The sequence below is a fragment of the Zalophus californianus genome, chromosome 3 (genome assembly GCF_009762305.2).
Source record: "Zalophus californianus isolate mZalCal1 chromosome 3, mZalCal1.pri.v2, whole genome shotgun sequence".
NCBI lineage: Eukaryota > Metazoa > Chordata > Mammalia > Carnivora > Otariidae > Zalophus > Zalophus californianus.
Window position 1 is genome coordinate 137,674,987 of NC_045597.1, and position 24,544 is coordinate 137,699,530.

Below are 24,544 nucleotides of genomic sequence, written 5' to 3' on the forward strand. Positions count from 1 at the left end.
TTGGCCTTTTCTGCATGACACCAGTTTATCACCTGTGGGGCCAAGTGGGCGGTGTGACCAGTGCTGAGGGCCTGTGCTAGGAAGCCTGTCCTGGGGCAGAAGGCACCCGAGGCCTCACTGTCGCACGTGTCCTAGGACCAGGAGGAAGGATGGGGATCGGAAACTGGATTCAGGTGCAACGAACTGTGAAAGATGCTGCAGCCAAAGCAGTGGTATTAAAGGAGCTGGAGAAAGCAGCTTACCAAGGAAGGGGGTGGCCAAGGCCGCCTGGAGGGCCCCAGGGGTGTGCCCCATGGAACAGATCATCCACGTGCTTGGTGGACGAAACCACCCCCAACCCCCTAATGCACTGTGTCGGACTCCCCCATTCACCAGCTAACCAGTCAATCCCATTATCCTAACACCGAGCAAGGAAGGAGTGGATTCTCTCTGGTCAACGACTAGGAACCTCTTAAGGGCCTTGTTCTCATGAGTCAGTCCCCAGTTGTAAAGATCAGGTTGAACTCCTGTCCGATACATCTCAGGGGCCAGACTGGGGTATAGGGAGCCTTTCACGGGATGGCCACCTGTCAGGCCTCTTTAATCTAGTTGTTATACAGCTTTCTGCTGTGGCTGTTATGGTTCTGTCTGTGCATGAACTGACTTATAAATAAACCTGTGGACCACAGAGGCTCGGCCTCCCCCCACCTCCACTTCCCACCCCAGCGGCCCCAGCTCAACCACGGGGGGAGGATCTGCGGCTGAGCGCCCTCACCATTCTCTCCACTGCTGTGGCCACATCCCAGCCCCCATCGCGCCTCCTCCCCCCCCCCTCCTCCTCATCCTCCAGGTAAACTACTCCCACCCGAGTGCTCGAAGGTGCTCGCTTCAGGGGTCTCTCTGCTCCTTCCTGCTCGTCTGGCCTTGTCCAGGGTGGGGCCTTGAGGGGAGCTTTTGAGAAACCCCAGACTCCAATCTTGCCACCTTAACCGCCCGGGTCAAAGAAGACCAACTCCTGTCCCCCATGTGAGGCTCATTCCTGGCTGCCTTCCCACCGGGCTGTGAATTCCACCAGCTCTCCTTCATACCTGGTCCAAAGGAGGGTTCTCACTAAATACGTGTGAAGTGAAAGAGCCGGGTATCGCACAAGCAAGCCATGTGCTGGCCATTGGAACAGCTCCCAGCATCAACCCCGAGGTTTGGGCGAAGAATGAGCCCTATGTCAGAAGGGCTCGCTAGCCTTAAGTCCCAGGACCTGCTTTGCTGGCAGAGTGACTTCACCAGTGAAGCAGCACCCAAAGCCTTGGGAGAGTCAGGGCTTTCCTCCTCTCATGGAGTTAAGAGCCCACATCAGAACCAGAAATGGACCTTCCCGAAGGACCTCACAGCAGCATAGATCCTAATGGACCAGGCATTCCTAACCTAGATCCTTATACCTGCAGGGTCTGTGGACAAAATTCAAGGGTTTGTGTACTTGAATGAAAAAAAAAAAGGACCTATTTAGTTCCCCTAAGCTCGAACTAAAATTTAGCATTTCCTTCAATTATAAATGTAGGCTGAAAACCACAGTACCTGAAACTTTTTCACTAACAGTTTTTCACGTGATATTTCCACATCATATTGTAATTGTCACAGATCTCTTTTGAAATTATGGCAGTGTTTCAGTCTGTTGCTAGATCTTGTTGTACATACTTCGATATAACTAGTTTCCTTTGTATCCTCTGTATTTTGTTTTATGCATCTAATAAGTCAGAGGAGTTCTTTGGGCTTTATCAGACACTAGTGTGGTCTATGGATGAAAAAGGTTTGCATCCCTATGAGGACATGAGACCAGGGTCAGGCACAGATGATTCTGAATCTTTGCTGCGATGCCTAACAACCTGGGATAAGAGACTACCCTCTCTGGGCCCCCCTTTCCTGCCTGTGGCATGGGGTTGTGGGAGGATGAACGGAATGGTTCACAGTGAGCCCCCCGATGGGTCAACGACCAACAGATGGGTCTAGATCTGTCTTCCTTGAAGGTGAGCATGGGTCCTGCTGGTGTGAGTGCTGCTCGAGCACCTGGCAAAGGAGGCACTGACCCGGCGCCTGAGCCAAGGTCCTGGTTTTGCCCAGAGTCCCCCATGGATAGAGCTGTGCAGAGCGGGATGGAGGCAGCCTGAGACTTGGCCTTGCTGCATTTGGTTCTTCCTTTGGGAAGAGCACGACAGGAAAGACAGCCTTGTCCTGGGGCCAGGAGGGGCTCTAGAACAGGGGAAATATAACTAAGGCAGGGGTTCCCAAAATATGGGTTATCTCTTGCATCAGAATCAGCTGTGAACTTTTTGAGAACAACATGTCCTGCTTCCCCCCCTAGTTAGGCTCCATAAAGTTGAAGGATCCCTGACCCACCATTTGCTGATTCTCTCCTCCCACCCTACCCCCAACCTTGGACATTGAACTTTTAAGGATATACACTTTTGAGAATTAATTTCTTTTAAAGAATCATTTCTGTGTTTAAGTAACTTTGACCAGAGGGAGAAAAGCCGACTTGTCTAAAATGTTCACATTGCATGTTGAATTTTATGTGCCTAAGGAAAACCACAGGGATGGAAAAGGCTTTTTTGTTTTCACACACAGTGGTAAGGGTTGAACTGTGTCCCTCCCAAATTCATGCACTGAAGTCTTAACCTAACCCCAGTACCTCAGAAGGTGACTGTATTCAGAGATAGGGCCTTTAAAGAGGTAATTAAGTTGGAATGAGTCCATTAGAGTGGGCCCTAGTCCAATATGACTAGGGTTCTTATAAGAAGAGGAAGAGACACAAGGGATGTGTGAGCACAGAGAAAAGGCCATGTGAGGACACAGGGAAAGGTGGTCGTCAGCAAGCCTGGAAGAGAGGCCTTGGGGGAAACCGAACCTGCCAAGGCTTTGATCTTGGACTTCTAACCTCCAGAATGGTGAGATGATAGAATTCTGCTGTTTGAGTCACCCAATCTGTGTTTTTGTTTTTGTTGTTGTTGTTGTTGTTACAGCAGCCCTAGCAAACTAATAAACACAGATTTCACAATACATGTCCATCTTTTATCCATTGTAGACATTATAAGATAATCACTTTTTTTGAACTCAGGACCCTGAGATCAAAACATGAGCTGAGATCAAGAGTCAGATGCTTAACTGACTGAGCCCCCCAGGTGCCCCAAGATAATGGCTTTTGAATAGAATACCCATCAACTGATTTCTCACCCAAGATATCTCTAGATTCTCATATACTGAAGAAATTAAAAATCAACCTGAACCCTGGGGTATGTGATTGACTGCCAGAGTTTTATTTAATAACTGAATGAATCATTCAAAAATCATGAAATTTTAGTTGGAAAAACCACTGAGGTGAGGGTAGGGATCTACCAATAAACCTTTTATAAGGGAATTGGCACTATGGATTAAGAGAACAGAGCAGAATATTTTGCATAAAGAGCTTTAAGAATTCATTAATTGGGGGCGCCTGGGTGACTCAGTTGGTTAAGCGACTGCCTTCGGCTCAGGTCATGATCCTGGAGTCCTGGGATCGAGTCCCACATTGGGGTCCCTGCTCAGCGGGGAGTCTGCTTCTCCCTCTGACTCCCTCACATGCTCTCTGTCTCTCATTCTCTCTCTCTCAAATAAATAAATAAAATCTTTAAAAAAAAAAGAATTCATTAATTGGCTCTTCTATGTTGCCTACACACACAGACACACACACACACACTCTCTCTCTCTCTATATATATATACACACACACACACAAATATTTAGAAATTCTGGAATTTCCTAGTTCTGTGAAAGAAATCGTTGACTTTGTTGGTTTTACTATAATGTTATTAGGTCAACATCATGGTTTAAAACTTACATTAGACAGCATCACACAATGACCCCAGACCAACCAGGGCATCTTGTGGCTGAAAGCCAATTGCTAAAGATGCAATATTAGTTATGACAGACACCTTGTGAGAAAGAGTGACTTGTTCATTCCACTTCCCATCATACGGGGGACATATTCTCCCCAGTGGCATGGCCAGCTAAAGGCTCAACCACAGCCCACAGTTCAGTCCAGACTTGCCCTAGGAAATTTAGGTTTTTCTCTTCAGTGTGTTCATCCAAGAACACATGATTATCTCTGAATGTAAAATGATTAAGATCAAGAGAATTGGCTAGTCATTTAAGTAAACGGTTTCTTAGTCTCATAATTATAGCCAACTTAAAAGTCATTCTAGAGCATAATGTGTGAGGCCTACATTACAGAATGATATGAGGAGGGGAAAGATTTCCAATGCTGTCTAGTGAAAACATCTGATAATCCTCAGAAGCCTGGCCTCTAATCCTGAGTGGGGAGTGAATCGGCCAAGTTCTATTAAGGGGGGATAAAGGCAGGTTTGTCCAGTTATATTTTATCACCATTTTGGATTATTCAAAAATATAAAGCATTTTGCTATATACATCTTGCCAATGGTCACCCTTAAATACTATCTTACCTAAAATGAATGGAAAAAGTAAACTTTTTTTTTTTTTTTGCAAAAAATTGGAATCAATAGAAGAGTATTTTATTTGCTGTGTGTGTGAGGGGGGTGGTTAACAGAAATAATACAACTGGACAGATCTAAAGGTCCAAATGTTCTCTTCTCCTGTTACTTTCTATTCTGTATCTTATTTTTATTTAGATTCATTTATGTTTTACTTTATATATAATGTTCTTAACTCATTTTAATGTACTTCTCACATACTCTTGGCTTCTTCAGGTTAGATTAAGATTCAAATAGATCCCTCAAAACCTCTCCCCCGAATTAATACCTCATAAATAAAGAAGTCCTTCAAGGTATCAAACTCATAACAGAAGATTCCAAGGCTCAGCACCTCATTATGCCCTACACTAGTCCCTGTAACACCCCTATTTGACCTGCGAGAAAACCCTATCGTTGAAGATGGAGGCTTGTTCAGAGCCTCTGAGCCATAAACAATATTGTTATCCCTTGCCACCCTGTTGTTCCTAATCCTCATACTTTACTGACCTCCATCCCCACTGAACACAAAATTTTCACTGTCATCAATTTATGTAGTGCTACCTTTAGCATCCCTAAAGATAAGGCCTGCCGATCAGTTTGCCTTCACTTGGGAAGGAAAACAATACACTTGCATGGTAATGCCCCAGGGTTTTACTGAGAGTCCTTCTTGAAAACCTTAAAAGCTGACTTAGATGACAAAGTTTTCTGGAGGCTCTACCTTGTTACCATAGGTAGATGACTTGTTTCTCTGCTCCTTTTGCCAAGCCTCTTCACTGGAGGAAAGCAGCCACCTGTTAAAACTTTTAGCCTTAAAGGGATATAAAGTCTCTAAGGAAAAATTGCAGTTTGTTCAGACTCAGGTTCTGTATTTAGGACACCTGAGTTTGGAAAAGCACTATATTTAGATTCGGATAGGCTGAGTAGTATCTCGAACTTCCCAAAAGCTAAAACCAAGCACCAATTATGAGATTTTCTCAGGCTAGCTGGCTACAGTCAAAATTGGATTCCAGACTTCTCTCTTATGGCCCAACCCCTATATATTTTACTAAAAAACAAGCCTGACCCTATTATTTGGGAAGATCAAGATAACACAGACTAGGGGGCCTTAAAGAAAAGCTTAATAAAGCTCCCTGACCTTGGGCATCCCAATTACCAGGTTCCTTTCTTTCCTTTTTGTGACAGGGAAGAGACTGCCCTTGGAGCACTCACCAAAAAATATGGAAACCGTCATCGAGCCATAGGGCTCGATATTATAGCCAACAACTGGAACCTGAGGCACAAGGATAGCCCCCTTGTCTCAGAGCCATTCCTGCCGCTACCTTTTTGGTTGAGGCAACTAAAGAAACAATCATGGCTACCCCCCCAACCGTCTCTGTGTCCTTTGCAATAGAGGCCCTTCTGAATTCTCACCACACTCAACACCTTTCATCCAGTCACTTCACCTCCTGGGAAAATCCCCCACTAACTGTTCATCGTGTAACTCTTTCTTGCTGCAATACCCTTAACCAAGCCATTCTTCTTTCCCCCTTCACTGATGAAGCCTTTCACAACTGCTTGATGCTGACACAGCACCTTTTGACTCCTTGGAATAATTTACAGAAAATTTCTCAAATCAATGCAGATCTTTCATGGTCTACTGATGGGTCTTATTCAAAGGGTGAAAATGGTAAATATGCTGGGCACACTATTACAACTCTTTTTAAAAGAGTTCTTTTACCTTTAACCCAACAGGCTGAATTATAGGCTCCTACTCAGTCTTGAACCTTGGCTGAAGGCAAAACCACAGACATCTACACTGACAGTCGGTATGCCTTTGGGGATGTTATGGAAACAGCTGGATGTCTTACCTCTAATGGAAGAAAATTACAAATGGCTCTTATGTCCAAAATTTATTAGATGGCCATACTTTTACCAGCTGCTCCGGCTAGTGTTAAAGTCCCTGGGCATTCTACACCTGACTCCCTGGAGGCCAAAGGAAACCACCTTGCTGATGTTTCTGTTAAAAACACTGCTCTTAAAGGAACCAATAACCAAACCTCAGTCATGGTCCAAAAGGATGTTCCTCCAAAAACTGACAAGAGATACCCAACAACTGGCCCCAGAGAGGAAAAAAACAATATTGGAAATCTAATAATTGCTGGTTCAATAAAACAGACAGAACTCTGGCTTGAACCAAATAACAATGCAGTCCTGCCAAAGACTCTAAAATTCCCATTGCTAACTGCTGTACATGCATGAAATCCTTGGTCTACTGATAAAATGAGAGACTTTATGAAATAATACTGGTGGGGAAACATCCATAAGGCTGCAAAAGTGCACACCTTGCTTGTCCTACCTGTCTAAGATGCGATCTTGGGAGTCACATCCACACTGCTCCCAGGCATTTTTTAAATTCTCCGTTGGACCATGAGAGGTTTGGCAGATAGGTTTTACTCGGCTCCTCCCATCTCATGGATAAAAATATGTTTTAGTCATGGTTTGTACGTTTTCTTGCTGGGTTGGAAACTTTCCCTTTAGCCAGGCTACCCCCACTTTTGTGGCTAAAATCCTATTAGAAAAGATTATTCCTTCCTGGGGAACCCTTCTTGAGCTCCATAGTGACCCAGGAACTCACTTACCGAGCAAGTGCTTCAACAGGTCTGTGCTGAGTGGCGGGTGCCTCAGCACTTTCACTGTGCTCCCCACCTTAAATCCCCAGGGCTAGTCCAATGCACAAATAACGTTATTAAGACTCAGCTGGTGAGGTGTCTGGGTGGCTCATTTGGTTAAGCATCCGACTCCTGATTTTGGCTCAGGTCATGATCTCAGGATCATGAGATCGAGCCCTGTGTCTGGCTCTGAGCTTACCAGGACGTCTGCTTGAGGTTCTCTCTCTCCCTCTTCCAGTGCCCCTCCCCCCTGCATGTGCGCACGTGTGTGCGCACTCTCTCTCTCAAAATAAATCAATCTTAAGAAAAGAAAAAAAAAGACTCAGTTGGTAAAATTTGTAGAGACCTTTCAAATAACCTGGGCAAAAGTATTGCTGTTGATCCCTCTAAATCTCTGAATCCAACCCTTTGGAACTCATAAACTGTCATCCTTTGAGAATGTCACAGGGTGCCTGATGCATCTGGCTCCCACCTCTTTTGACAGCTGATGAAAGGAGATACACTTCAATATTGTAAAAGCCTAGTTGCTTCTGTTGAAAAGGGCCCAGCTTTAACAGAACAATATCTTCACAGCTCCCGGGAGATGAAGATCTTAAATACCACATGGCAGTTGCAACCCAGAAATTTCATCTGTTGGAAAAGACACCTCCATAAGAAAAAACACCTCATTGGAAGGGCCCCTCTTGGTACTGTTAGCCAACCCTTGTGCCACACCAAACTTCCGGGAATAGACTCCTAGATTCACACATCACACCTAAAGAAGGCACCAAACCCTGACTGGACCTGCACACCAATTGGTGGTCTGAAAGTAAAGATTTTGGGGCACGGAAGAGGTGACAACAGAGACAGCCTTCCCAAGATTGCTGCCCCAGGCCTATATATCCTTTTCTCTTTGTTACTTCTTACTATATTTTCTCCCCTTCTGCCTTGGACAGATAGTGCTCTTATCCACATTTCCTAATCTATTACAAAAGGAGGAAATGCCTCTGATTGTTACCAGAAACCTTGATCTGTCCAGGACCACAGTGACCCCTTAGCTTATCCTATCAGTAGTTTTGCTGGAATCCCATATGCTACTGCATGCCTAAACTGTTCCTCAGGTCCCTTTCATAAGGCTAGAATACTATATCCATACACCCTTGCTCCCTGCCTCAATTTAACCCAACCTTTGGTTGGAGAAATGAGCTCTCTTGAATATACATATATATAAAGGACATTGTGCACAGCCAGTGTAAGTTAGACCATTGGTAAGCTGGCTGTCATATCTATATGTTTAGGAAGACTTTCCGTATGTGATAACATGGTATTTGAGTCTGGGCTGAATGATGCTAATGCCTCTACATAGACAAATGGGTCCAGAAATGCTCATACTTATGAGGCAGCCCTATGTGCAGCTCTTGGCTACTCTTCTGTATGTGGAGGCTTTGGTAATGGCCCCTATGCTTGGGCAACTCATTGTCCTGACAGCTGGAGGATGAGAGGACGGTGTGCTCCTGCTGTACTCACTGAGCTCTGTTTTCTCCTCAACAAAAGAGCAGTTTACCAATGGTCCACCTCACTAAACTTTCATGGCTGCAATAAATGAGAACTTCTAGGAGGTGCATATGGCTCGGGTTTGCCTCTGTAAAGAGAGCCTTCACCCTTCAGTCTAATGAACGCATGATCAGACATCTCTCCCTGACATTAGGAGAGCTGGCTGATTCCATAGTCAAAGCCGGAGCGGCCCCACAAGGATCATGTAACTCACTGGCTAACGTAGTTCGGGATAGGGGCACCTGGGTGGCTGAGTTGGTTAAGCGACTGCCTTCGGCTCAGGTCATGATCCTGGCATCCTAGGATCGAGTCCCACATCGGGCTCCCTGCTCATTGGGGAGTCTGCTTCTCCCTCTGACCCTCCCCCCTCTCATGCTCTCTCATATAAATAAATTTTAAAAATCTTTAAAAAAAAATAAAGTAGTTAGGGATAATCACAGAGCCCTCGATTACCTGCTTGCTGAGCAAGGAAGCATTTGGGTGATAGTAAACACAGGGATAAGCTCCTCTGGGGAAGTAGAAACCCAATGGCACAAATTTAGAGAACAGGCACACTGGCTACAACAGGTTTCATCTAATTCTCCATGTTCCTTTGATCTGTTCGGTTGGCTACCTTCAGGCCCAGGATCACGGTTCAGAACCATCATATAATTTGAAATTGTCATGTTGCTTTTAATTATGTTTTGTATAATTATTTTAAGGTTTTGTATCTGTTGCCTGTCAAAACTTTGTAGGAACGATACCCGATAAGGTGGAAAGGGCCCCTCAAGATGACCTCTAATGTGAACAACCTTGACAAGATACAGACTTTGGATGGGAAATGCCTGTGGGTTCTCCCTCTTAACCTTCCTTGTTACTCAAATGTGGCCTTAAATGGTTTCCAACTGCTATGCACTTACCCTCTGATATGGGACAGGATGCCCAGTAAAGGTCCTTTCTGGCAGTGAGGGCTAAGGATGAGCCCACTCTTTTTTTTTTTTTTTAAAGATTTTATTTATTTATTTGACAGAGAGATCAAGAGAGGGAGCACAAGCAGGGGGAGCAGCGAAGGGAGAAGGAGAAACAGACTCCCTGCTGAGCAGGGAGCCCTATATGGGGCTCAATCCTATGACTCCGGGATCATAACCTGAGCCAAAGGCAGACACCCAACCGACTGAGCCACCCAGGTGCTGCCAGATGAGCCAATTCTTGATCACTGATACTTTTAAGGAAAAATCTTGACCAAAAGGGGGAAATGTGGAATTAAATAATGGAAACCTCATTTAAAATGAAGTCAGGAGGCCAGAAAAGGGAGCTGTCAGACCCTACTAACTTGTCCTCAATTGCAGACCCCAACAGGAAGAAGCGTACCTTGCATTTTTTAATAGGAAGAAGGCTACTTTACTACCCCAGAAGGAGGAAGGAAGATTTTTCTCCTTGCCCAGCAATAGCACAGCCAATGAAAAACCATCATAATTCAGCTAATGAGAAACTGTCACCACCTGAACTCTGACTTTCCTTCAATGCGCTTTCATTCAAAGCTGTCCCAACTTCCTCCTTTTTCTCTGTAAAGTAACCTTTCTCTCCTTTGATCTCTGGGTTTGCCTATGATTTTGCCATAGCTTGCATGTCCTGAACTGCAATTCTTCTGCCATTCCCAGATAAACCCTATTTGCTGGTAAAATAACTGGCTGTTGTATTTTAAAGACTGACAACACAGGGGCGCCTGGGTGGCTCAGTTGTTGGGCTTCTGCCTTCAGCTCAGGTCATGATCCCGGAGTCCTGGGATCGAAACCCGCATCGGGCTCCCTGCTCGGCGGGAAGCCTGATTCCCCCTCTCCCACTCCCCCTGCTTGTGTTCCCTCTCTGTCTGTGTCTCTCTCTGTCAAATAAAGAAATAAAATCTTAAAAAAAAAATAAAGACTGACAACACAAAGATGAAACTAAAACATGGTGGTTGTATTTAACCACTGAAAGAAGCTTTCAATAATAATTAAATTTTAGGTGAAAAGGGGTTGGGGTTAATAATAGAAATAATTTAGAGATATCCTTGACATTTTCAGGTATGTCCTTCCAGCTTATAAACACACACACACATACCCCTACCCCCCATATATATACACACACATGCACATTTGACCAACAAATATTAATAGAAGGAAAGTTATAATATATATAACTCAACAGTGTTTAATAAGAAAAGGCTCTTAAATTCATATTGAGTTATTACAACCTTAAAAAAATTACTGCAGAAGCATTCATTATAAAGGCAAGGAATCCACTCCAGGTTACACTGTAAAAATAAAATCATTTAGCAAACTCAAATCGCTGCTAAAATCTTGAATTTAAAAAAAGCCCATTTTGGGATTCCTACTCATAATTCTGATGGATTCTACTCTTTAGAGAGTCCTGCATGATGCAAACTTAGTTGGATGTGTTTAAGATCTGAAAACCATTAGACTAAGATGAAGTTGACTTTGTTCTTCAACTTCCTGTAAAAATGCTCAACAGGAAAATTGATGCTCACAGCAAACCACAGCCATCCTGTTTCTTCAGCACAATCTTTTCACAGCTGCACTTGCCTGTAGTTTCTATTTTATGATACAAGTCACAGTGCAACATCTCTGCGCCCCGGCCCACCCCCACCCCCACCGTCCCAGCCTGTCACATTTGGCCATCTTGGAAAGTTTTAATATCTTTGCGTGAAGTTTGCTTCTATTATTGTTACTCTTCCTCTCCTCTGGCCCAGGCTCAGAGGGCTGCAGGCAATGAGGCAATCAGCAAGAAGAGGAAAAACAAGAGTGCTCAACCCAAGAGGAAGCACAAGGTGGAGAAGAGAAACAAGCTTTCCTTTGTAAGCAAAGCAGCAGCCTCACCAGTTAGTTGTCACTAATTCTCAATCCGAGCTGCAACACACGCTTTCTCTCCACAGAACCCCTCATTTCTCAAAATGTACTTGCTCTTTTACTTGTCAAAATACAGACATCACTTAAGACAATAACTGATGCGAATCCTGCTCCTAGGTTGTCTTCTCAATGGTAAGGCTTCGTGTCTTGCTATGTTTAGAGCGCCCTTGGCTATTTCAAAAATACCTCTTTTAGAGTTCTTTTAGGTAAACAGTTGGTTAATTTGGAGGAGGGGGAGTGGGAAAGGCATTTTTCAGAGAAGACATTTTGAAACATCTGCCACGTCAGGATTGGTAGCACACAAATGCAAAATTTTACTGTAAGAGTAACTGTTGGGAAATCAAGGTTGTGAAGTAAAATGATTTTTTTAATCTGCTGTCATACATGTTTAATTTAAAAGTTAATGCAATTTATAGGGGCGCCTGGGTGGCTCAGTTGAGCATCTGTCGCTTGATTTCGGCTCAGGCCCTGATCTCAGGATCCTGAGATTGAGCCCCACAAGCTCCTCCCCTCGAGTTGGGCTCCGGACTCTGCAGGGAGTCTCCTGGAGATTCCCTCCCTCTGCTCCTCCCCCTGCTCTCTCTCTCTCTCTGAAATGAATAAATAAAATATTTTTTAAAAAACTTAATGCAAATTGATACACATCCAAACCCTTTGAAAAGTGAGACAATGAAGGTAAGTCATTGTTTAGCTGTGGCAAAAGGAAAGGAGCCCATCTCTACCTTATCCACAGAACTAAAAAGTATCACGTTGCCTCCCACTATTTCCCATCTCTTCTTTTTTTTTTAATTTTATTATGTTACGTTAGTCACCATACAATACATCATTAGGTTTTGATGTGGTGATCCACGATCCACTGTTTTCATATAACACCCAGTGCTCCATGCAGCACGTGCCCTCCTTAAGTATTCTATCAAAGGGGATCAAATCTTAAAGCTAGAGGTTTTTTTTTTTTTTTAAGATTTTATGTAGTCATTTGAGACACAGAGATAGAGACAGGCAGAGAGCATGAGCAGGGGGAGAGGCAGAGGCAGAGGGAGAAGCAAGCTCCTCGTCGAGCCAGGAGGCCGATGTGGGGCTCCATCCCAGGACCCTGGGATCGTGACCCGAGCCGAAGGCAGAGGCTCAACCATCTGAGCCCCCCAGGTGCCCCAAAAAGCTAGAGTTTCCTTAAATCCTCAGCACCACATTTCGTTTTACCAGAGGATTAAGATCTACCCCTGTGTCCACGCTCCCAGCATATATGTCAATACACTCAATATATTTAATCCATTTTATCATTGAAAGAGTAGTCTTGTAATATAAGCAAGTGTGTCACCAAATTTACTTCTGAAAAGGCCAAAAGACTTAGGAAGGAAAATGTCTTCCTTGAGGGTATTTGCTTTAAAGATACTGTTGCTTTGACGTTTAAAACAAAGCATTTGTAATCCCAGAGTCTCAGGACTGGAAGAGGGCAACTAGTTGCCTCTCCACTGCATTTATGAAAGAAGCTCTTGAAAATATAGGAAACTTCTTTATATTTAGTTGTTAAGTGGCCTTGGGCAAATTACATAGCCTAAATCCAGTTCCCACAATAAAATGGGGGTAATGGTACCTACTCCGTAGTGTTATTCAAGAGTTAAATCAGGCAAATGCTTAATAAGTATTAGCCATTTTTTAAAATAAAATAAGGAAAAGAGCCTAGCATGTAGCAAGTCCTCAATAAATGTTATTGTCTTTCCCTGCTATTTAGTCAAGAGAAAGAAACCATAAGTTGATTTAAACCCTGGCCCACACGTACACACCCATGCAAACCTCCGTATTACAGATGAATGGTGAAGGGAGATGTGTATAAAGTGCATTTTAAAGCATACTAATTAAGGCATTCTTTATTCTAGTATATTTTTTTCAGTTTAATTTTCAGGAGTGAGGGTTGCAAAATACAGACAGAGGTATTTATGATATTTCAAGGGAAATGCTCTTTTCAACAAGACATAAATGTATGGCAGTTTGGATAAACAAAAGTGAGTCCAACCTTAAAGCAGAAATGTCCCACAATTTAAACAGAAACTTACAAAGTAAATGACATGTTCATGAAATGTTAATCAGACTTCAAAAGGGCAGAAAAGCTTGAAAGGTCCAGAAATTAGGGAGCTCACTTCCTCTTACATTTTAGCACAGGTTGGGCAACTTCTAGCCCACAGGCCAGATCTAGAATCTAATGTCATCAATGAGCAGGGTGAAACTGCTGCTAGACCCCAGGGAATCATTTTTATCATGGGGAATTCTCTGAATATTGCAGTTTATTTGGCATCTGTATAATCCTTAAAAGTTTAAATATTAGAGCAGTTCAGGAGCTATGAACAATTAAGTCGTGTCTGAACTTTTCAAAGAACAGTGAAAACCTGACTGTGATTCTAAATAAATCATTTAAACCTCTTTAGACTATAAGAGAAAGAGTTTTGACTAGATGAAGTTCCAGTTCAGAAGCAACACAACTTTATGAAGTTAATGGGAAATACTTAAGACCCACAATTCCAATCACGAGGAAGGACATGGCTTCCACACCGACTGACCTCCTGCCTTTCCCAGCCTCTCACCTTCCTCTCGCTATGCACTTACTCTCTCTCTTGCCTTTTCACTCATCTGTCTTTCTCTCTACCAAGCTGTTCTACTTTCCTTAATCAGAATCTTCCTGAAGCCTTTCCTCCATTTTACCACTTCTCCATTTTCTACCATATACACTACTTATACCATTGAATTATTTAAAAGAACTTATACTTATTGACTAAATTTTTATGTGCCCTCTTAATATTTTAAAGCTGTATTTTATATTTCTCCATGGGGAAAAAGGAATATGTCAAGTCACTTCTTCCTGCCCTGGAGGCAAAAAAAATTTTTTTGATACAAAAAACTTTCCTTAATCCTAATCTGTAGGTCTCAGTACATTGCTTGAAAATTTTAAGTTACAATATTTTATGACAAAATGTTAATCATATTAGCTGTAAATAGTTATAACAAATGCTACAGAATTTGACTAGCAGAAGTAGCTATGCACTGCACTGTTAGGGGGTTGAATAGAAAGATTCTAAAGACAGACTGTCTTCTTCCTAAAATACTCTGTCTAGAAATGGTTTAATTTGGGATTTGAATTTAAGTGACGTATCTGTAGCAACAGAAATGGTACTTTCCTTTGAAGTTTCTAATGACTCCCTTTACTTTAAAAGTATTTACTGCTACTCGCCAAAGCAACAGTTCAAAAGCAGTGCGTGGACAACTGTACCACACATTGAAAGGCTATACTTACAGAAAAAAAAAACATTTTAAATGGGGAAAAAAAAATTCCTGTGGATCCAAACTTGTCCAGTAGTCAGGAAAAATTCTACTGAAAATCTTGCTTACTTTTTGGTACAATACACAAGTTATGAATTGCCCACAATCACCACAGTGTGAAACTAGCATTCTCTACAACAGGAATAGATTACATGGTCTTCTACTGAAAAATCAAACTATCTCAACATACTATGGCCCATTAAAAGCCATTTCAGTCTTCCCTCTAGCTGATAAAGGAAACACATTTAGTTTGAATATAACTTTTCTTACCATTAAAGAACATCGTAGGAAGGCATGACCGGGGACACAGGTAGACAGACAAGCAAGATGTGAGCCCAGAGAGAAAACCGTCCTTGAAAAAGGCATCATCTTCCAACCCAAGTGTGGGGTCGTTTTTGGACAGCCATTTTGGACAAGCTCTGGCCTCTTATTAAATGTGACATACTGAGTCAGAGGCAGACGTCTTTCTGCGGTTATTCACTTCCTGTCTGATTAATTTGTTGTTTGTTCCTTCCTCCTTTGCTGCAGAAAAAGAAACTAGATTGGCTTTACTTAAGAAGCAAGCAAGAGAAAAAAAACCCTAAATTAAAAAAATTAAATGTTTCTCTTTTCCACAAGGTGTAACATATCTGTATGGTACAGTGACAAGAGGCGATCAGGATGTCCATCCAGCTGGCAGGCCAACATTATTCTAGATACCTGCACAGAAATAATTATTCACAGAGCCTCAGATTCCTTCAGGAAAATGCGGCTTGAAAGTATCACTCTCAATATTGACTATACCATTTAGTATTAAGGAAAAGAGTCACCAGGCACTAAAAGCTCTCAGCTACACCAATAATTAGGGTAATGATTCTTCCTCATCTACAGAGCATTCAAGTGTGCAGAGAGAAAGTCACAGATGCAGGTGAAGAGAGTTGGTCAAGTGTATGAAGGCAAATGTTTTGAAACGTGAGCTTGGTGCCCAAGTCAGGATAAATGATCCACAGCTCAAGTCCTGTGAAGATCCAGAGCTTTCTGTGTCAGAATGTTTTGTTTCTGTCCTCCATACTTAACGAGATAACAATAACTCTCCCAGAAGATGCTTGATAAAAGCACAAGAGATAATGAGTGCAGAAGGAGGAAAGGCAGATTTCTCATTATTAAAAGACCCTAAGAAGTGGAGAGGCAATGTTGACTACATGTACAAAACCTTGAGTGATGCACAAATATTCTGAAAATGCTCATCATTTTCTCTTGAGCCATCTGAAAGGTTCAGACTTGTATTTGCAACGCATAGCATGTAGATCAGAAGAAAAACTCTGAGAACAAAAAAGTTATCAGTCAAAAGAATGAAAAACAGAGGCAAGTTTCAAAAACTAACTTCATTGTAAAATTAGAACTCTGGGTCCTGACTGTGCTGGGTTCAGAAGGAAAAGGCGTGAAGAGCCCACAAATTGCCTACTATTCCCCCTTCCCTGTAAAATGACAGGACCGGGTAGACCAGTAGTTCTCAATTCACTGGAACTGCGTGGACTCATTTGTAGTTGGGGTGAGAAGCGGTGGGTTGGATGGGGGGCTCTGTAGGATGCAGGGGTGGAACCAGGAATGTGGCTTTTCCTAGGATGCTTTGGATAGTCTCACCCAAAATACCAACAGTACTCCTACTGAGGAGTACTGGGATAGTTGATGTCTACGGCTCCTCCAGACTCTAAGTTCTTGAGATATAAATCTAGCTGCATGAGTAGAATTTTATGACGCGGGACCATGGCAAAATTCCTGGAAGTAGAGCACTGAAGGATTAGGAATGGAGAGTCCTGCCATCTGACGTGCAGGTGTGGGGCACCCGACAGAGGTGGAGGCCTGCGGCTAGCATCTCCTTCCCCCTCCACTAACCTCAGGAAAACAGAAAACTTGATCAACTACCAAGTGAATGCCTGAGTGAACCTTTGAGAAGTCTAACTCTAGTTAGGTCTAAAAAGGGAACATGGGCAATAGGATGCATTTTCAGAATTATTTTGAAGCTCTCTCAGTAGGGCACTGCATATACATGCACGCACACAAATACACCCTCACCATGCAGTACACATACAGTTCACGTCAGTCCCCTCCATCAGGGATGGCTCAGTTAGGAGGTAGAATCACTCAGTAGGCTGCAGCCCCGAAGACACACAAGGGAGCAGTTGTCTAGAGTTTGGTTCTATTTTCATCTTTAACGAAAAAGTATAAATACAGCCAACTTTGGACACATTTATGAGGTGTCTACTAGCCACCATAGGATATAAGTCAGATAACATTCCTCCCTTGCTTAAAATCCTCCAGTGGTTTCTCATTCCACTTAAAAAGTCCAAACTCGGCCAGGAGCCCGCAAGAACCCATATCTGGCCCCACCCTAGCCCTCTGACCTCATCTCAAGTAACATCCCTTCTTGTTAATTTACCTTCCAGCTCTTTCTGTTCCTTAAATTCATCCAGCTCATTTGCATCTCGGGGCCTTAGACTCGTAAGACCTCCCCCCAGCACACTCATCTTCTGGTTCCTTCTCATTCCTCAGCTGTCAGCAAAAATGCCCCTCCTCGTGTCCCATCTCTGGGCCTGTTCTCGTTTACACACAGCACGTGTCACCACTTGACATTCTTTTCATCAATTTAATGGTTTGTGTACTTGCATGTCCCCACTAGAATTCAAGCTCCATGAGGATGGGGACCTTCCTTCCTGCTGTCGTTTCAGCATCTAGAACCGCCTCCGACACTCTCGGTAGGTGCTCAAATTTCGTTTTCATTCATGTTGAATGAGAAAAAGAAAATCATACCTCCTAAAACTTCTTCCATAATATAACATCCCCTTAAGACCTTAAGACTGGGGGCGTCTGGGGGGCTCAGTCGTTGGGCATCTGCCTTCGGCTCAGGTCATGATCCCAGGGTCCTGGGATCAAGCCCCACATCAGGCTCCCTGCTTCTCCCTCTCCCACCCCCTTTGCTTGTGTTCCTTCTCTCACTGTCTCTCTCTGTCAAATAAATAAATAAAATCTTAAAAAAAAAAAAAGACCTTAAGACTGTTTCCTCTTGGGGTGCCTGGATGGCTCAGTTAGTTAAGCTTCTGGCTCTTGGTATCAGCTCGGGTCCTGATCTCAGGGTCATGAGCTCGAGCCCCATGTTGGGCTCTGCGCTCAGCCAGGAGTCTGCTTGAGATGCTCTCTCTCTCTCCCCTTCTGCCCCTCCTCCTGCTTACATGCCCCCCAAAATAAATAAATAAATAAAATCTTTTTTTTTTTTTAAGATTATTTATTTATTTATTTTACAGGCAGAGACACAGCAAGAGAGGGAACACAAGCAGGGGAGTGGGAGAGGGAGAAGCAGGCTCCCCACCGAGCAGGGAGCCCGATGCGGGGCTCGATCCCAGGACCCTGGGACTATGAACTGAGCCGAAGGCAGACGCTTAACGACTGAGCCACCCAGGCGCCCCAATAAATAAAATCTTTAAAAAAAAATTGTTTCCTCTCAAATAGTGAATAAGGAATGCCAAGGCTAGACTCGAAACCTCTTCTCAGGAAAATTTAAGTTAAAAGGAATTTTTCCAGAGGAAGGATGGCACAGATCAGCAGGGAAGCCCATGAGCCCACAGCGGGCTTGGCAGACCAATCTGAGCTTAATGGTAGAGTAAAACAATAATCAGTAAGCTCTTGGACCAATCAGGTGAGGAATCCTCCATATTAATGTACAGAAATACAAAACCAAGAGCAGACAGATTATAAAACAAGAGCACAGTTCTCACCAGTCTGGGAAAAGTGGTAAAGGATCACAGCCTACAACCTTCCTGTGGTGACCCCCAATCAACGCTGACTGAATCAACATGTATAACATAAGAGAAGATTTGTTCACTTATAATTCTGGTTTTCCAAGTTGTGTTTCCATAACTAACTGTAAGAGCATGGTTTTTGCCCTGGTAGTCGAAAGATGTTTTAGAATAGGGTTTTCTCAATTCTGACACACCTTCCTCAATAGCAAAATGCCGCCCTTAAAGCTTTTTAGGGGGAAAGAGAAACCATACCCGATTAAATACATGCATTTATTGTATGAGGAAATCTACTTTCAAAACGTTAAAATATGGGAATTATATGATTTAAAGGAGCAGAAACAAAGTAATGTCCCTCTTCCCCCCAAAATAATCAGTACAGTTACAGAGAGGTTGGGTCATTTAAAAATAATTTCAGAAAGGGGCTCCTGGGTGGCTCAGTCAGTTGGGCGGCCGACTCTTGATTTCAGCTCAGGTCATGGTCTTGGAGTTATGGGATCGAGCCCTGCATCCGGCTATGCACTGGGTGGGAACTGCTTGGAATTCTCTCTCTCCCTCTGCCCCTCTGCTTGTGCACTCCCTCTCTTTTTCTCTCCTCTCTCTCTCTCAAAAAAAAAAAAAATCTCAGCAACACAGAGAAATTGAAAACAAGTCTGTACTATTCAATGCCAGGTTAGTAGAAATTGGTATAATCCTACTTGGGGAAAAATCGGCACTATATTTCCATTTGTTTTGGCAGCTCAGCACTAATTCATCCTACTTATAACTATGTCCTTCAATTTCCGTTTGGAGACCCATCTCTCCGTCACTCTCAGACCTGTGGGTCCAGAGGCTTTTGTTCCCACTGCAAATACAGGAAGAGCATGTGATTCAGGGCCAGCTAATCAGAGCCTTGCATTCATTTGGCCCTAAAGACTTTTTGAGCGATGGCCTGTGAACTCATTAGAACCAAGGGAATTTGTGGCCTGAGGCAAGGGCATTTCTGCCAGATGGGCTGGACTGGGATCTGTGAGGATATGGGGGCTGAAATGGCCACACTCATCCTTTGACCACATGGGGTCTGAAACTGAAACCAACAAAGTAGGGAATCGGAAGGGGGAGTGATGGAGAAAAACCAGCTACTGATCTTGTTGGCTGAATCCATCTGTACCCGAAGCTAGCCCTATTCCTGGACGTTTATTTTACATTAACAAACAAATTCTCTATTTTGCTTGAACTGGCATAATCAGGTTTTCTATCATTGGCAATACAAACATCCTTGTGACATAGAAATTGGTACCAGAAGTGAGTGTTGGGGCGCCTGCGTGGCTCAGTCGTTAGGCATCTGCTTTTGGCTCAGGTCATGGTCCCAGGGTCCTGGGATCGAGCCCCGCATCGGGTTCCCTGCTCCGCGGGAAGCCTGCTTCTCCCTCTCCCACTCCCCCTGCTTGTGTTCCCTCTCTCGCTGTGTCTCTGTCAAATAAATAAATAAAATCTTTAAAAAAAAAAGAAGTGAGTGTTGAATGTGACTAACCCTAAAATGCAGAAGTGACTGATTTAAAGTCCAGTGAAGGCTAGTGCAGGCTCTGCTGGGCTAGGACACTGGCATCCTTGTTACATGATGGTCACACTGAGGCTTATGCTGCCACCTACTGAATCCTTGGCCTCCTAAGTCCGTGAGCCTAGGATGGTGCACCATTAAAGGATCTGGAGGAAACAGTCAGAATGTTGGCATGTGTTGGCTAGTTCTTGCAGCCTTCAGTAAGAACTACAGAAAAGAGGTAATTTAGACTGAAACTGGCTGGAAGCACAGAGAGAAAAAAAATTACAGCTTTCTATTAGAAGCCTTTTTCGCCGGTGATCTGCCACCAAGATGGCGGAGAGTCAAATAATCTGGAACCCTGTGGTTTGGAAAAGTCAAAATTTCTATGCTACGCTAACATTAGATAAAGTAGGGCCAAAACGTAAGAACCACATCAGGAAATACGTTTGGAATACAGGAGAAGCCTGATACCCCACTGTCTCTCCAAAGACCCATTCAGTGCATTATAAAATATACTAGAGACTGGCGACTGAGACTCATTCTCTCCTCCAAATGTGAGTTTAATCACAAAATTCCTCTATCGTTCTCCATCTACCGTTGTATGCTGGATGTCAAACTATACAGAAGCCTTGAGTACAGTTCTAGATTTGCTACTAGCTACATTATAAAGAGCTTAAAAAGTGAAATTATAGTACTGTATTTTATTTAACACCCTATTTCAAAAATATCATTACACCATGTACTCACAATAAAAAGGTATTCAGGAGGCATTTTGCATTCTTTTCTTCACACTGAGTCTTCAAAAATAAGTATGCATTTTACTACTGGCAACATCTGAAGTGCCCAAGAGCCTCTACCATACCAGACAATACAACTCTGGATGGCGTGGCCTGCTGAGAAGGAGCCCGGCCTAACTCATCCTCTCCCCTGGCAGGATATACAGATGACACTTCACACATAACCGCAGTCCTGGGGGAGTCGCTGGACTACAGCTTCAGGGCTAGGAAGACTTTGTCCTGCTTGGAGCCATCTCTTAAAACAGGGCATTGGCTAGGTAGTTTTGGGTTTGGGGCCAGTAGAATTAAAGAGCCCAAATTGGCTTCTCCTTCCGAGTTGTAATGCTGACAATCCTAGCACCAGACTTGAATCCTCAGCCAAGGTAAATGGTATATAATACCTTCAACCTAGGGGTTCAGAAAGGATTCACAGACTCAAAAGCTTCGGAGGCCTTCCAGTGTTCAGCGAGTAAAATCTAAAGTCCTTGCAGGGACTAGCAAGGCCCCGTGGGATCTGACAGTCTCCCTCTGATCTACTTCCTGCACCGCTTCTCCTCACGCCTCACCCCTGGCCCCTGGCCCACCCCTTGGTCCTGGCGTGTTTGTGAGGACAGCTTTCTCCTGGTGTTATGGCTCGCTCCCCTCACTCGTTCACATTCCGCGCTCTCTGTGCTTGGTCTACGGGAGGAGCCCGGCAAGGGCAGAGTTTGCCTTGCTCACTGCTGTCCGCCAGCTGCTTCAGAGCAGTGTCTGACATAGCCCCGGGGCTTGAGAAATAGTTGTAAATGGACTTTAAAAGCTTCTAACTCCAAGTTGAGTTTCATCCTTCCTTTAACCTGAGGTTGGGAGTAGGCTGCCACACACCTGGCTCTAGGTGGGGGGGCGGGGGGGTGGTGCCAGGGTGGAGGAGGTACATGCTGGGTTCTTCCTCCAAAAGGACCCAGGAAGGCTCTTCTCCTGACAGCTGTTGACACAGGACAGCCATTTAGAATGACAACGTGGGGACCTGCCAACACATGTAACAACTCTTTCTCAAGCAGGCTTCTTCGCCAGTGTCAGGGATATGACACGGCCCCTTAAGTCAGGAAATGATGAGGTGACTTGCTTGGAAAGAGAAAGGGAGACCCACATTCACAGTGGGAAGAAAGCGACCCCATGACTACCCAGCAAGAACAGTCCCATACTGGGTTCACAAATTCATATTCAACCAATTTGTATTTTCTCCCTGAGGACCGGCCGTCCGGCACACTGGGTTCTGAGCACCTGAAGGAGAGCCCTGTTTCTCCATACAGACCATCTGTATGGAGTTGTATACTCAGCAAACAACAAACAACAACCAATGCTGACATCGGAACATCACTAACTTCATGTCTTCGAGGGACAAATGCTGATTATATGTGGAAAGACCTTTCATGTTTCCTTTGAAACCACTGCCTTGTCTTAGGTAATTTAATTAAAATGCAAAAATTTCCCAGTTGGTCACCAACATCCAATGCAAGTTGCCCCCAGGGGAAAACCCATGTGAAATACAGAGAGAAGTTTCTTTCAACTCAAGGGGAAAACTGGTGGAAACCCCCATTTTCACATCCTGCTGTGTATCCACTTGGGCACACACCTAGGGAGAAAGCACTGGCATAAGGATAACTGTGTGTTCCTTTTCGTTGCTAATCCTTAGGTACAAAGCCCAGGACGGGGCCTTTACAATTATTTCTGGGGTAGGGACAATAGCGATATTGTTCCTCATTCAGACTTCTCTATATGGTTACCCGGGTGTCTCTCACTGGAGGACAGAAACCATGAGGACAGGAGAGTCCTTCCACAGAAGAGTCTATATACAGCTCTGCACCTTTGGGCCGGACGTCACCGACCTGAACACTGCAGGAAGGGCTCAGTGACCTGAGACTTCCCCTGGGACCCCTGACTGCACGGAAACCAGACCTGGCTGGTGCAGCTGCTGCTTGGAAGAGGCAGGCCCGACCACTCTGCATGTGGACAGGAAACGGGGGCATTTGTGGGTGTCACAACAGTGGGGGCCCTCCTAGGATTCAGACCCAGGGACCAGAGATGCTAGACAGCCTGCAGTGTACCTGACTGGCCCACTCAGTAAAGATCTGTCCCACGTGATGTTCAAAGGTCCTGTTAAGAGATTGATGTAGGGAAAAAAACCGTTGGTAGTTATCTGATCCTAGACCTTGGCTCCATTTTAAATATAAACTCAAAGTAATTATTACACTGTTGTATGAGGCCCTGAATTTTCCAATAATGCAACTGTCCTATAAATGAAATACTATGTTTTGCTCAGATTTCTACTAACAGTTGTTCACCCCTTCCAGAAGATCATGTGCCCAAAGACACCGCCACCCCAGGTATGCAGTACCCTCTTACCGAAGTTGGTGTGAACGTGCACCTGCCCATTCACGGTGCTTATAGGTGGAGATGCAAAGACTCAGCCAATTACTTCATTCTGTTTGCTAATGAGTTGTAGTTAATCACTTACAAATTGAAGTTTGGTTTTTGTTTTTAAAGATTTTATTTATTTGACAGAGAGAGACACAGCGAGAGAGGGAACACAAGCAGGGGGAGTGGGAGAGGGAGAAGCAGGCTTCCCGCGGAGCAGGGAGGCCGATGCGGGGCTCGATCCCAGGACCCTGGGATCATGACCTGAGCCGAAGGCAGACGCTTAACGACTGAGCCACTCAGGCGCCCCTAAATTGAAGTTATTTTATAGTAAATTATGTTCCTTTTATTCCTCTCTCTCTTTTTCTTAGGGGGGAGGGGCAGAGGCCGAGGGCAAGAATTTTAAGCAGGATCCATGCCCAGCAGGGAGCCTTAACTGATGCGGGGCTCGATCCCATGACCCTGAGATCGTGATCTGAGCCAAAACCAAGAGTCACACACTTAACCAACTGAGCCACCCAGGTGCCCTATTTCTTCTTTTAATTACAGACAAAGATTATATAGATTTGGGGGGAAATTACGTGTAAAGTTAGATTACTTCATTGAGGGAGTTTCACTGAAGTTTGTGAAGTGGGCACTGGAAAAGAGTGGGTGCAGGGCCAGACAAGGCTGAGAGCCATCGCTAGATGTCTCTGCTCATCTAGCCCGGGAGAGGGAGAATGGAGCCCTGGGGACCACAGCCACTCACCTACAATCCTGGGAGGGAATCTTGCACTTTCTTTCCAAACAGGTCACAGATTCGCGGTGCTTTCTTTCTCCTGTTCCTTAGCAGACCCTGCTTCTCTCAGCAGCTTGACTGAAACAGAATTTATTCTACTTCAATGACCCCAGATTCCCAGGGGATTCTGCTACTCTCAAGAACTTTCTGCCTCCCATTTGGCTGCTCTGGATTCTCCAAATGCCTGGGAAAACAGACTGTTGGAAAAACACTTCCAGGTTGTCTCTGATGGGATGGCTACCCTACCAGGACATAGGAAAGACAATGGCAGGTGACTCCTCCTGGACCAAGTGCATGTAGGTAGTTCCCTCAACTCCAGATATGGGTGCAGGGCCACAGGATCCCAGGAAAGGGCATGAGTTTTTGGTTTTGTTCTGTTTGCTCACTGCTGACTAAATGACTCCTTCCCCTGCTTCATGGAAGC

At 44.2% G+C, this 24,544-nt stretch overlaps 1 protein-coding gene across 6 annotated transcripts in view; it reads right to left on the minus strand.

The window, feature by feature from the left end:
- WIPF1 (WAS/WASL interacting protein family member 1) overlaps positions 1-24,544 on the minus strand; it is a 118,407-nt gene that overhangs the window by 26,865 nt on the left and 66,998 nt on the right. For 2 of the 6 annotated variants that reach the window (XM_027589620.1, XM_027589619.1), the window contains exon 2: positions 24,091-24,198. The exons of 3 other annotated variants lie outside the window; for them this stretch is intronic. The gene's annotated coding sequence lies outside the window, so the exon portion shown is untranslated. Of the gene's footprint in view, positions 1-15,144; positions 15,354-24,090; positions 24,199-24,544 lie in introns of those variants that run through there. One more of the 6 variants, XM_027589615.2, reaches the window with a different exon arrangement.